The sequence below is a fragment of the Grammomys surdaster genome, unplaced genomic scaffold (assembly GCF_004785775.1).
Source record: "Grammomys surdaster isolate TR1022 unplaced genomic scaffold, NIH_TR_1.0 264, whole genome shotgun sequence".
Classification (NCBI taxonomy): domain Eukaryota; kingdom Metazoa; phylum Chordata; class Mammalia; order Rodentia; family Muridae; genus Grammomys; species Grammomys surdaster.
The window spans coordinates 1,805,911-1,817,694 of NW_021604705.1; the positions used below are offsets into that span (position 1 = coordinate 1,805,911).

Sequence of the window (11,784 nt, forward strand, 5' to 3'; positions counted from 1 at the left end):
GAGCTTTGGCAAAAGTGCCATGGAAGTTAAACCAGATGGTTGGAAGAAGGACAAATGTGAAGAATTCTGTATTTTAGACTGTAAAACAGCAATGTAAGGATGCTTTTTCCTTCAATTTGCCATGATTCTTTATGTCTTAAAGCATAAAGATTTGGGTACCTCTATAGAAAAATACACCAATCCAATTGTATACATGGTCAGCCCTTCATATCTGTGGGTTTTTCATCAGTGGTTTCAACAAACTATAAATCAAAACTATTTTTAAAAAAATATTTTCTTCTTTTCTGCATGTATAGGCAGGTGTTCCTTTTTGATTGTTGTCTTTCTCTCCCAAAGTACGCCATCCATTTAGGTAACGTTTGCATTGTTACCACGTAGAGATGGAATAAACAGCAGGAGATGCACTCATTATACAACGGGCTTCCACATGCCTGCATATACCGTAACCTTGGAGCCCTGGTGTAACCCTGTGAACATAGAGATACATCTGCATTAGAAATGAAGGCCCGAAAGCTCTCCATCTTTCAAGCTCTGACTCTGTTAAGTATCACAGCTCTTGGCAGGAGAAAGATGCCACTATTTCGTAAGAACAGAGGCAACTAAAAGGAATGCCAAAGGTTCTTGCACATGTACTGTTTTCTTAGCTACCCAGAGTCCTCTAGCTCCAACAGAAAAGGAGTATCTCTCTCTTTCTCTCTCCCTCTCGGCTGCTGCTGGCCTGGGATGCCCCACTCCAAGGGTACCGGAAAACCCCTTTTAAGCCCCACTTGCCAGCAGAGAGCAGCCACATCTGCGAGCCAGAGCCACACAAAAAGTTCTGGTCCTTCCAGCTGCGCGGGATTCCCAGGTTGAACTCTTCCGGGAAACTTTGCTTCACAGCTCCTCTTGCGAAATCAAGCGGGCCCTCCCTCCTCTCTTTGGCTTAAAGGCGAGAGCCTGGAGCCAGCGCAAAGCACAGGCTGGCTACCTCCTTCTGCAAGCCTAGAGAGCAGAGCCCACCGCAGCTGCATCAGACCAACGCCCCTCCGGGCGCCTCTCAGGCAGGTGGGTCACTTTACTGGCTCTTCTGCCTTGTCACTTTAGCCAGGGGCTAAGGTTCCTTTTCTTTTAACTGCTCTCAAGCCCTTCTTTTCTGGACTCTACTTTCCAGTCAGCTGATACTGAAATATAGGCAAACTCGCCCCCATAGCCTTCTCATAAAAATGTCACCCAAGGCTGCTTCGGGATCAGTTAAGCCATTCAGCCAAGCATTACTTTCCTGAGGTTGCATTACTCATCAAGGTGCAGAGTACTCCCAATGAGAAAGATTGGGTTCTAAGTGGATTCGTCCAAATCTGAAACGCCCATGGGAAAGGAGCCTGTAAGAACTTAGGTGTGAGGACCAGCAGTAGAACGCTAAATCTAAGGACTTCTTTACACAGCGCTGAAATTGGGCAGTAGGTCTTCCTTGATCTTAATTTAAATATTCTTAAACGGCTTAGGGATTGCTTGCTTTTCTAGAGGCATACTGTTTGTGATGCAGTTTGCTGCATGAGGGAAAGAAAGCCTGTCCAGAGGCAGACGCCAGGTGGTTTGGGATTTTTTCTTCCTTTATTATTTTTCTCTGCATGGCACTTTAAAACATGAATGGTGCGTCCTGGAAAGCAAATTGCCTGAACCACGGAGTCAGGGTGCTTAGAATTCTATTCTTAGTTCTAACTGTGGCCTCAGTTCCACAGATCTAAGTTGAAAGCCTATTGGTCCAAGAGGCTCCACACAATGCAGCTCTACCAAGTTAAAAAAAAAAAAAAAAAAAAACCTTGTGACTTAAGGTACAGCGGCAGCGGCGGTGAAAGGTGTTGAAAGCCTTGCTAATGCTCCAGGTATAACTGCGTAATTACTTTCCATAATAGCACAAGCTTTGTTTTTACAAGGAAACTACCCAACCCTTCTCACAAGAGCATCTAAAAGTTTCACCACGTTTATCATTCAGAGAATACTCTAGACTTGTCAACCATTCTTCAGCCTTGCTGTGTGAGAATGTCCAATTCTGTATAAATGGCAGTCATATAAATGTCACTCACATGAAAGAACCTTTTTTTTTCTGATACAGTAGGTGTAATTTTATAAAATGGCACATTTATTTGAAGCAGTAACTTTTTTGAGATATGGCCTTTTCAGGGCCCTGAGTTTTTTTCAGAACACTGTGATTTAGCACAGTGTGAAATCCTACCAGCAAGCATTCTACCTGTGTGGCAAACACCACCAGTCCAGAAAACAGGAAGGAGCACTCTTCTAGTATCAGAACCTCAAGGCTGTAAAGTAAATGGTACATGTGTACATCAAAATTGGGTCATTGCACTTTCTCCATTTGGCAACATTTATGGTCCTGCTAAAATTCACACAGCAACTGGCAATTCAGAAACCAGCATACGCTAGGCCAGACCTCTGACTTGGGCATGTCTTACAGACATCTGCCTTTCATAAGCTTACTAACTGCTGTTTAGAAAAAAAATAGATTTTCATAACCTTCTGTAAGAAAAAACTAAAAATATTAAGCTGTGCAGTGTGTTGCAAGCAACTTTAGAGAAATAGGTTTGTTCTAGAACATAAATTGAGTGTCTAATCACTCCACACTGCCTTGTCTCTTGAAGGATTACCCTTAAATTACCTGTGCCATCAAAGCCACTATTCAAATGGTACAGATTTCCCTTTCAAAGAATCACTGATTCTGCAGTCACAAAAACACATGTCAGTTTTTCGTGGTCCTCATTGTCTAGTTCCCTTCATAATAAGTTTAAGGACTGGGGAGATGACTAGTAGGTAAGACACTTGCCTCCAAACCATGAAGACCCAAGTTCAAGTCCTCAGCACTCTCATAAAAACTGGTTGCCATGGCATACACCTGTAATCTCAGCACTGAGATGGCTCCAGAAAGCCTGGAGCTCACCAGCCAAGTAGCTTTGTCAAATCAGTGAGCTTCAGGATTAGTGAGACTCCCTGGATCAGAGGAAGGGTGGACAGGAAGAAGGTGGATTACCAGGTATGGGAGGGGCACTAGTACAAGTAATGAGAGAGGGGTGAATATGTTTGAAATCCATTATGTACATGAATAAAAATGTTATAATGAAACTCATTATCATGTATAATTAATGTATGCTAATGAAAACATACGATGAGAAGCAATCCAGGAAGATAGCCAGCACTGACCTCTGACCTCTACACACATGTGTGTTCGCACACACACACACACACTCACATGTGCATTCACCCCATGCATACAATTAAATTTAGGTATGTTTTTATCAGCTGCTGTAAAAATAATTTTCTTAGAGGTCTTGAAAAGACCGAGAAATTCCTGGTGAGAGGGAATCAAAGCCAACAGAGCCACCGTTTAAATCTGGAGGGCTTGTTAGGGCGTCCAGTTGAGTTGGGATCTGAAGAGGCCACTTATTAAGCCCCTACAGCTTATCTGTGCATAATTCCCACCACAAGAAGCAGGAATCGGCCATGCAGAGTTAATTTTCTAATTGGGCTTTAGATCAAACTGGATAATAATAGAAATGAAATTTACTAAGACAAGACCTCTGATGTTACCTGTGTCTGCTCACATCCAAAAAGAATGGCTTATTAGTTAATTATGAAGACTTCTTGAATAGTTCTCCATGATATGTTAAACCCATTCAGATGGTTCTCCATGACTTCTAGGTCAGTTCCAAAATGTCTTTAATTAACACTTGTTCTTTTGTTAAGAAGAAAGCAGTACTGCAAAGAATCAAACTAAGTAAATAACTAAAGGATAATGAATACTTAAGGCATTATTTGATAAGAAAATTATTCTGTCTATATAGAAATAAGTTTTCTTCCAAATTTGTTGAAGAATAAAAGACAAAGAATGCTTATGCTGTCTGAAAATTGTCTTTTAAGAACATGTCTTTGCAAAAATGAATGCCCTGGACTACTAAAAGAAATGTTTCCATTGTAGTTAAGCAGGCAGGACATTGACATCCTGAACTAAACTCTAAGTTCTGTACCATGTTCACAGTTTATTCAGCCATGTGTGGAGAGGTCTTTCCACACTGTACTTTGGCAGAAGTGTGTTTCTGGAAGGTAATTTTGAGAGATGTGTGGTTCTTTTAAATTTAAAGTACATCATTCCTTATATCAGAATAAAGTTCACTTTTCTTCTTAAAAGCAAAGAAACTGTATGGGAATGGTAATTTTGAAAAGCTAAGAGCTGTAATTATGAATTAAAAGAAGACTAGGAAGTAGCAATCTAATTACAAAGCACATCTCTAAAAGGCGTCATTTAGCAGGGCTGGAGAGATGGTTCTGCAGGAAGAGTAGAGGACCTGAGTTGAGTTGCCAGTAGCCATGTCAAGAGATTCACCACCACTTATAACTCCAGCTCCAGGGTGATTTAATGCCTCTGACATTCTTGGGCACCTGAATTGGGCATTTGTGCATGCGCGCGCACACAAACACACACACATGCACACACACACACACACTTTAAAAGTAAACACTCTTAAGTTTTTAGAGCACAAGCTAAATAGTCTCTTTGGTCTTGGCACCCAATATTAAGGAAAATAAAATGCATTAAGAAGGTTGTAGCTCCTAGCATACTGTTAGTGGGCAAAGCTGTGGACTTAGGGAACAGAAAGGTAGTTAATGTTTAATGGGAAACATGTATCTTTCATCTACATATGCTCTTTTTACAATTTGGAAACACTAAACTCAGCTTTCAACATAAGTAAAATGGTAGCTGAGGCAACTCCGGTAGGCTTTAAAAAATGTTCTCCTCCTGTCTCCTAGCAGATCAGTGTCCCGTGATGTGGGTGGATTTCCAGCATCTTCACATCCCTGTGTTTGACCTTCACACATGTATGCTAGTGATTTGACCCTGAGCTATCTTCTCCTGAGACCTGAGCTCCCTGGGGACAGGGACTTTCTGATTCCTCACTTGATCCCTTTGCCTAACACAATGCCTGGCACAAAGAAACTATTGAAAATATCCTGGAAATATGAAACTTTACCAAGTCACTCCTGACAACACTAATTTCTGTGTCAGAAAGATGTTACCCCAGGATGGACATAGTCAATGAGAATGAGTGGTCTATTGCTTTCAGTTAACACAATCAAAGTCCAGATTTTAACCCTGCAATTTGGAAAGAAGGTTAAGATTCTTTTTTTACATAGAAATAGTCAAAATTATTATAACTGTTTTGTTAATAGAAGACAGTATAGAAGTGGTATTTGCTTTATTTTCTTTTTAGTAACATTATGGTACATTACTGGACCAGCATGAAGTGTGAAGCCCATGAACAGTTCAAAAGAACCTATTTATACTGTATTCTTACACACACGCACACACAAACACACACACACAGAGAGAGAGAGAGAGAGAGAGAGAGAGAGAGAGAGAGAGAGAGAGAGCTGTCTTTCTAGTTAGTTCTTCAGTACGGAAGTTCACAGGTGATTTGTTTATCATGTTCACTTCTGTGACATAGAAATAAGAAAAACTAGTTTAAGAAATGGGGGGCGGGAAGGTTGAAACAGAAATCATCTAGGAAATGGGAAGACGTTGAGGCAGAGCTCATCAGTTCCTTGCGGTTAACAATAACATGCCAGTTGTGCATTTTTCTTAGATTGAGATCCTAAACTCTCCTTGCTATATTTCTGAGTCATGTCTGAGAAACTGGAAGATATTTTTGGTGGAGTGAGTCTACAAGGACTCCCTTTTGGGAAGCAAGAGTCCAAGGGCATTAGATTTACAGTCTAAATTGTGCTGGCCCAATGTGTGAGGAAGACAGAGTAGGTGGCTGTTATTGCCGTGCTGGAAATCACGTGGATTGTTTTCTAAATTAACCTGGGAGCCTTTGGGGAAGGGACGCCCCTAAGGAAAGATTTAGACATAAAATACAATCAGGATAAGAAAAGTGGTTTCATCCATCCACCCAGTTGCTTTCCCAGCTCCATGGGCACAGGCTGTATTTGGGAGAAGATGAGATGAGAGGTAGGAGAGAAGCTGGCACGGTGATAACTGGCTCTCTAAGGAAACCAGCCCGATGTGCAGCGTTTGGAGATTTCCATAGTGTGAAAACTACCCACGATGATTTCAAGCTTCTACCCAGCAAGTCAGCTCCAGCCACTAGAGGGAGCCCAGATTAAAATCCTAGGGAAAATTAGAAAGGAAAAGGTGTTTTCTACAAGTATTTACCAACCAGCATTGCACAGAAGCTGTGGTGTGTCAGAGTCTAAGGATGGAGGTAGAAGGTCTGTATCCTTCTGGTGCTTCTTTTGCAGTTGCTGGGACCCATTCCTTAGAGAGCCAATTTGCAAATGGCGGCAAATGTTATCCCAAAGGTGCAAGACTAAGCAGCCCCCAGAAATTTCTAAAAATGGCAAGGTATTTTTAAAACAGAATGGAAGGCCCTTTGAGAAGGGTTTCTGAGGAGACAGGCAGGAAGATCAGATACACAGAAAATTTCCTGACTGGTTTTACAGTTATTGGTATCTAGATAATAATTCCCGGTGACATTAATGACTGTTCATTTTATTTGGACAAAGTTTCTTGAAAATCAAAATTATTAAATCATGTCCTAGACATCTCTGACAAACCCCCAAAAAGCCACCTCCCCCCAGCTGATGCTAAATGTTTGGTGAGTTGTTGGAGATGCCAAATTAAGCAGATGTTCATAGAATGCACATTGGCCAGGTATCCTGGGAAAGAGAAAATGAATTCTCAGCTGGTGGTGACCTCTGGGTCCTGCTCCTGCTACCACACCATTGATGAACTACAGCTTTGTAAGCTGGTCCAGATTGAAAATGCCAGTAGTTGTCAAGGTAAATTAACCAAGACATAAATGAATCCCTAGCCATCCCACGTACCCCAGGCATCAAGCAAATGATCTAATAAGCCCAGGCAGCAGACACTGAATCTACATGGCCAAGAAATCACAAAACTATCTTAACTTACCCTGACAGATAGCGCTGAGATATCACTGTAACGCCATGCACCCACTCGATGCTCACATCAACCACAATACCAACAAAGAACTTATTAAAAATAAATTTCTCTGTATAGGAATTAAGATATATAACAGGCCTACGTGACTATGTTGTCATCCATCTCTGGAAAGGAGTGAGGATTCTGTCTCCTAACAGGATCACTGAAGTTCAGTTCCCACCACAGCTCATCCCCAGCTGGGCATCTGCAGTTCATGTCAAAGTATATAAACTGCACAAGAGTAATGTGAAGGTTGTCTCTAGTTACATTCTTGTGACTTAATCAATTTGTACACTAAGTTTTGTGAGTCGTTCTGTTGGTTAATAGGAGAACACACAGATTAGTCATAGAATAGGCTTCCCTGGGATAAACAGTTATTTCTCACAAAGTAATACAATGGTCCATATTTTCAGTAACTAACTCAGAGTTGCCTAAATGAGGAGCATTAGGGCATCAACTTCTGATGAGCTCTGTGGCACACATCTGATAACACCCAGGGCTTCAGCATGAGAGATCCTTAAGTTCAAGGCCAACCTTGGCTACATAGCAAGTCCTAAGCCAGCCCCGGCAGCATGGCAAAACTATTTAAGAAAAACAACAAAATGTCTATGAATGCATGATATTAATAATTATAGTTGCCAGAATGTTTTTTGTAAACCACAAAATGGTGATCTATTCTGTGTTTGCTGTAATTTTTACTTCAACTGACATATTAGTAAGAGAATGGGTAACATCATGTATCTGTGAGAAGTATGCACATCTCAGATGAGGACATAGCTCAGGTGGTAGTGTTTACAGAGCATGAGAAAAGCCATGGGCTTGAATCCTAGCCTACTCAGGTAACCACAAATACTCAGAAAGTGGAGCAGGAGGATCAAAAGTTCAAGGCCACCCTCAGCTATACAATGAGTTAAACCCTGCCTGAACTGTATGAGATTCTGTCTCCTCAACACAAAAAAAAACTATGCATACTAGATGGGGGGGTCTGAAAATTAGTTTTTATAAGCTGTAAATCTTTGTGAGGTCCCCCTTTTCTTCAGAGTATATTTTTTCACTGCTAAAAAGTGAAAGCTTTGTGTGATAACCACTGGTATTTTCTTTCTGTTCTATGTCATAATCGTGTATTGTAGTTTTATGATCAGTATTCAGTTAAACATGGATGCTAACAGACTTGGGGTTTCCTCTCAGATTATCTCTCTTATTCTTCAGTCACCTCTCAATCACAGAGATCTATAGACACATAAAAGCATCTGGTAGCTTTCCATTTCATATACACAACAGAGAAATTGGCTAGGAAATGCCAAATACTGCTTCCCTGTGAAGCTAGTTACATGTACTCTTGCCTTTTGAGTTAGGGTCTTCCTGTGTAACCCTGGCTGGTCTGATATTCCTGTAGAGCTTAGATTGGCCTGGCATGCAAAACAGTTATTCTACATCACCACTCTAAATGCCAGGACTAATTAAACTATTTTAAGTGACAATTTTGTAAAGATAGCCCTTAATACCACAACAGACAACATATACATGCTGACTTTCCCCTCAGACTACAAGGGATCAGCTTGATAAAAGATATCAGATAAAATGAACCATCCATGTCAAACCTGAATTTCATAGTATAAATGTTTTAGTGTGAATGTGCTTCAGACTTTGCAAAGGATACAGTTGCTCTAAAAATTACTCATTAGCTGAAATTCAAATTTAATTGGTATCATGTGTTTTTATTCATTAAATTTGGCAGTCCTCCTCATTTTCACGCACCTCCTTACAGAGACGCACGTTGACCAGCACTCAAAATTTTCCTGCTTCTCTCTCAGAGTGATTTTATTCTGTAATCCTATTCTGTGTTCTCTGGAGCATGGGCCACGTTCTAACCCAGCCTATTTATTATTAAATGTACATTGTCCAATTTTCTATAATAATACACAGACAGGTTTTGAAGTATACAGATTCAGAGTTTTGACTTTCTTCTTCCATGGAGTTAAAACACTTTCTAAGATGTCTGTATTCTTTCCCTCTTCATCCTCAATGGGCCTGTGGGCTTATGGTGCGTGTATGAGTGTGTGTCCAGGCTGGATAGTTTCTGAAGAATTCAGATATTTGAAGCATCATTTCAGAATCCAAAGCTGAATTCTCAAATGGAGAAAAAGGCAGCATGACTCTAAAGGCTGTTTCAAGTAAATGACTAACCAGCTATGGTGTTTTCCTGAGTGTGGCTGTTAAGGAACTGCATGGGAGACTTGGGTGGTTTTCTAAGGTTGGGTAGCAGCTCTGTATGTAATAGTTCCTTGACAGAATGACAGAGAAAAGCTACGTGCAGTCTGATGCCAAGTCTAGAGTCTGACATCCTTGGACTCTGTCCCTTGTGAGGTGTGCACATGCAGGTCTCATTTACCCTTTGGTCTTACTCACAAAGAGAGGAATTCTAGTCTTCACTCAAGACCACAGGAAAAACTCACAAAGAAGATGAAATGTATCAAGAGTCATTCAGTTTTGTACAAGCTCTCAACCTGATTTGAATGTGCAGCTGGAACGAAGACATACTAATTCTCGGAATAACACTTTACGGAAGTGTGTGTTTTTCCACAGTCCTTAATGATCCCAAGAAATTTTTAATGACTGAAGTCAGGAAAATGTGATGCTTGTCTGAACGCCAGAGACAGCCTCTCCTCCTCACTCCCCCAAGATCTCTCTGGGTGGGTCCTCTCTCCCCACCTGTTAGCAGCCCATGACACTGCTTTCTGAAACTGAAAGCTGTGTGTTCTGTCAATAGTAATTTTCTCCTTAGATTTGCTTTGATTAACTTCAAAGTTTTGCATATGAAATTTATTGTTGCATTTTTACTTTGCATAGATACATAAATGTGGGCTCCTTAATAAATTACCTGAGTCTAGCTGTGTGTAAATAACCGACAGTCAGTGTTTATGTAAATAATTTGAATTTTCTTTGGATTTTTTAGAATTAAAGACGACAGAGAAAGGCATGGTAGCTACTTTTTCCTTTTTAAATTATGTGCACCAGACAGAAGAGAAGATTTTCTTTCTTTTCCATTCTAGAAATGGCATTACATATATATAAATATTTACATTTTTCCTCTTTATTCAACAAAATTCGGGGGTGAAACAAATGGCCCATTTTCTAATCTCAGGGTGAGAAAGCACCACGTTTTGGAAGAGCCATGATTAAGTCGTTGACATTCTTACTAAAGGACCTGTCAAAGACATTCTCCCCTAAGGTACTGACAGTGGTAAATGTCATTGTGTCATTTGATACCAGGGTTCTAGTACACAAATAACTGTAAGTTTTGAGTTATTGTTTAAATGAAGTCTATGTTATCATCCATCGAATAACTTGAAACTTTCTTCTGTTCATTAGCTATCTATATGCTACTATTGCATGAGTTTGTGTGGTGTGTGTGTGTGTGTGTGTGTGTGTAAGAGAGAGAGAGAGAGAGCATGCACATGCACACAGATACATGTGTGTGGAGGCTACATATCAATAGAGAGATTGTTAAGCAGGAGACACACACCCTTGGGATTTTGTGAGACAAGATCTCACCATTTCCTAGTGTTCACCAATGAGGCTAGACCTAGAGATCTTCCTATTCCCACCTCTCTTCCCTGGAATTACAAGCATACACTACATTTGGCTTTTCACATGAGTGCTAGTTCCGTAGGATCACATCAAGCAAGCACTTTTTCAACTGAATTATCTTCCCAGCCCAATTAATTATTATTATTTGACACAGTTCATGTATTGAATCTCCTAAAAATTTAGTCTGTTACAAATTTCAAATTTTTAAAACGTTGATTTTTTTTAAAAAAAAGTATATAAACTCTTAAAAGAAAATTTTGTAAATATGCAAGATTATTCGACAAATTCCATGGAGAAAGGAGTTAGACTAGCTATAATAGTCTTTTAAAGAATACATTAGATAGAACAACTATCATTTCTTAGACATATGTATGTCTAAAAATTATATATATACATATATACGTGCATGCTTATAGCTATCAGTATTGTATGGCACAGACAAAAAACAGATATATAGATCAATAGAGCAGAATAGAGACCCCAGAAAATGACCCACAATTATTATTATTGGTTTTTAACAAAAGTGAAAAAGCAATTAATAAAACAGGATATTATTTCAACAAATGAAAGATCGGCTTTTAGTTCATTTACATAGGCAACACACACACATTTACCTACCTAAGCCTTATAGTTTGTAAAACTGAGCTAAAAATACATCATAGTTAATTTTTACACTTTCAGAAACATACCTAGAATGCAGGACTTAATGAAGAATTTTTAGATATCAAAAGAATAATTTATAAAAGAAAAGAATTGATAAATTAATGTCATGAAATTTTAAAATTCTTTTTCTATGAAGACCATGTAAGACATGAAAAACAAAATCAAAACACTCAGTCAGGCCAGGAGAACATATTTATAAATCACATATCTAGCAAGAATTGTACCTCTAATATGTCTATACATATATATTGATACATATATATATATATATATATATATATATATAATATTGTCTAATTAAAAATGGACAAAATGTTGGTTATGGTAGCTCACGTCCATAATCTGAGAACTTGGGAGGGCTAGACAGAATGATTGTACAAGTCTGAGACAATCCTTGACTATATAGATGTCTAGAACGAACAGCCTGGGCTAGAGTAAAACTTTATCTTTGGGAATGGAAAGTGAGAGGCAAATAAGAAGGGAGGGAAGAAGGGAGAGAGAGAGAGAGAGAGAGAGAGAGAGAGAGAGAGAGAGAGAGAGAG

At 39.5% G+C, this 11,784-nt stretch overlaps 1 protein-coding gene across 1 annotated transcript in view; it reads left to right on the forward strand.

Annotated features, from left to right (window-relative positions):
- The first annotated feature begins 685 nt into the window (after nucleotides 1-685).
- Nucleotides 686-11,784, forward strand: part of Steap4 (STEAP4 metalloreductase) — a 22,846-nt gene continuing 11,747 nt past the window's right edge. The window contains exon 1 of the mRNA XM_028776064.1: nucleotides 686-1,044. The gene's annotated coding sequence lies outside the window, so the exon portion shown is untranslated. The remainder of the gene's footprint in view (nucleotides 1,045-11,784) is intronic.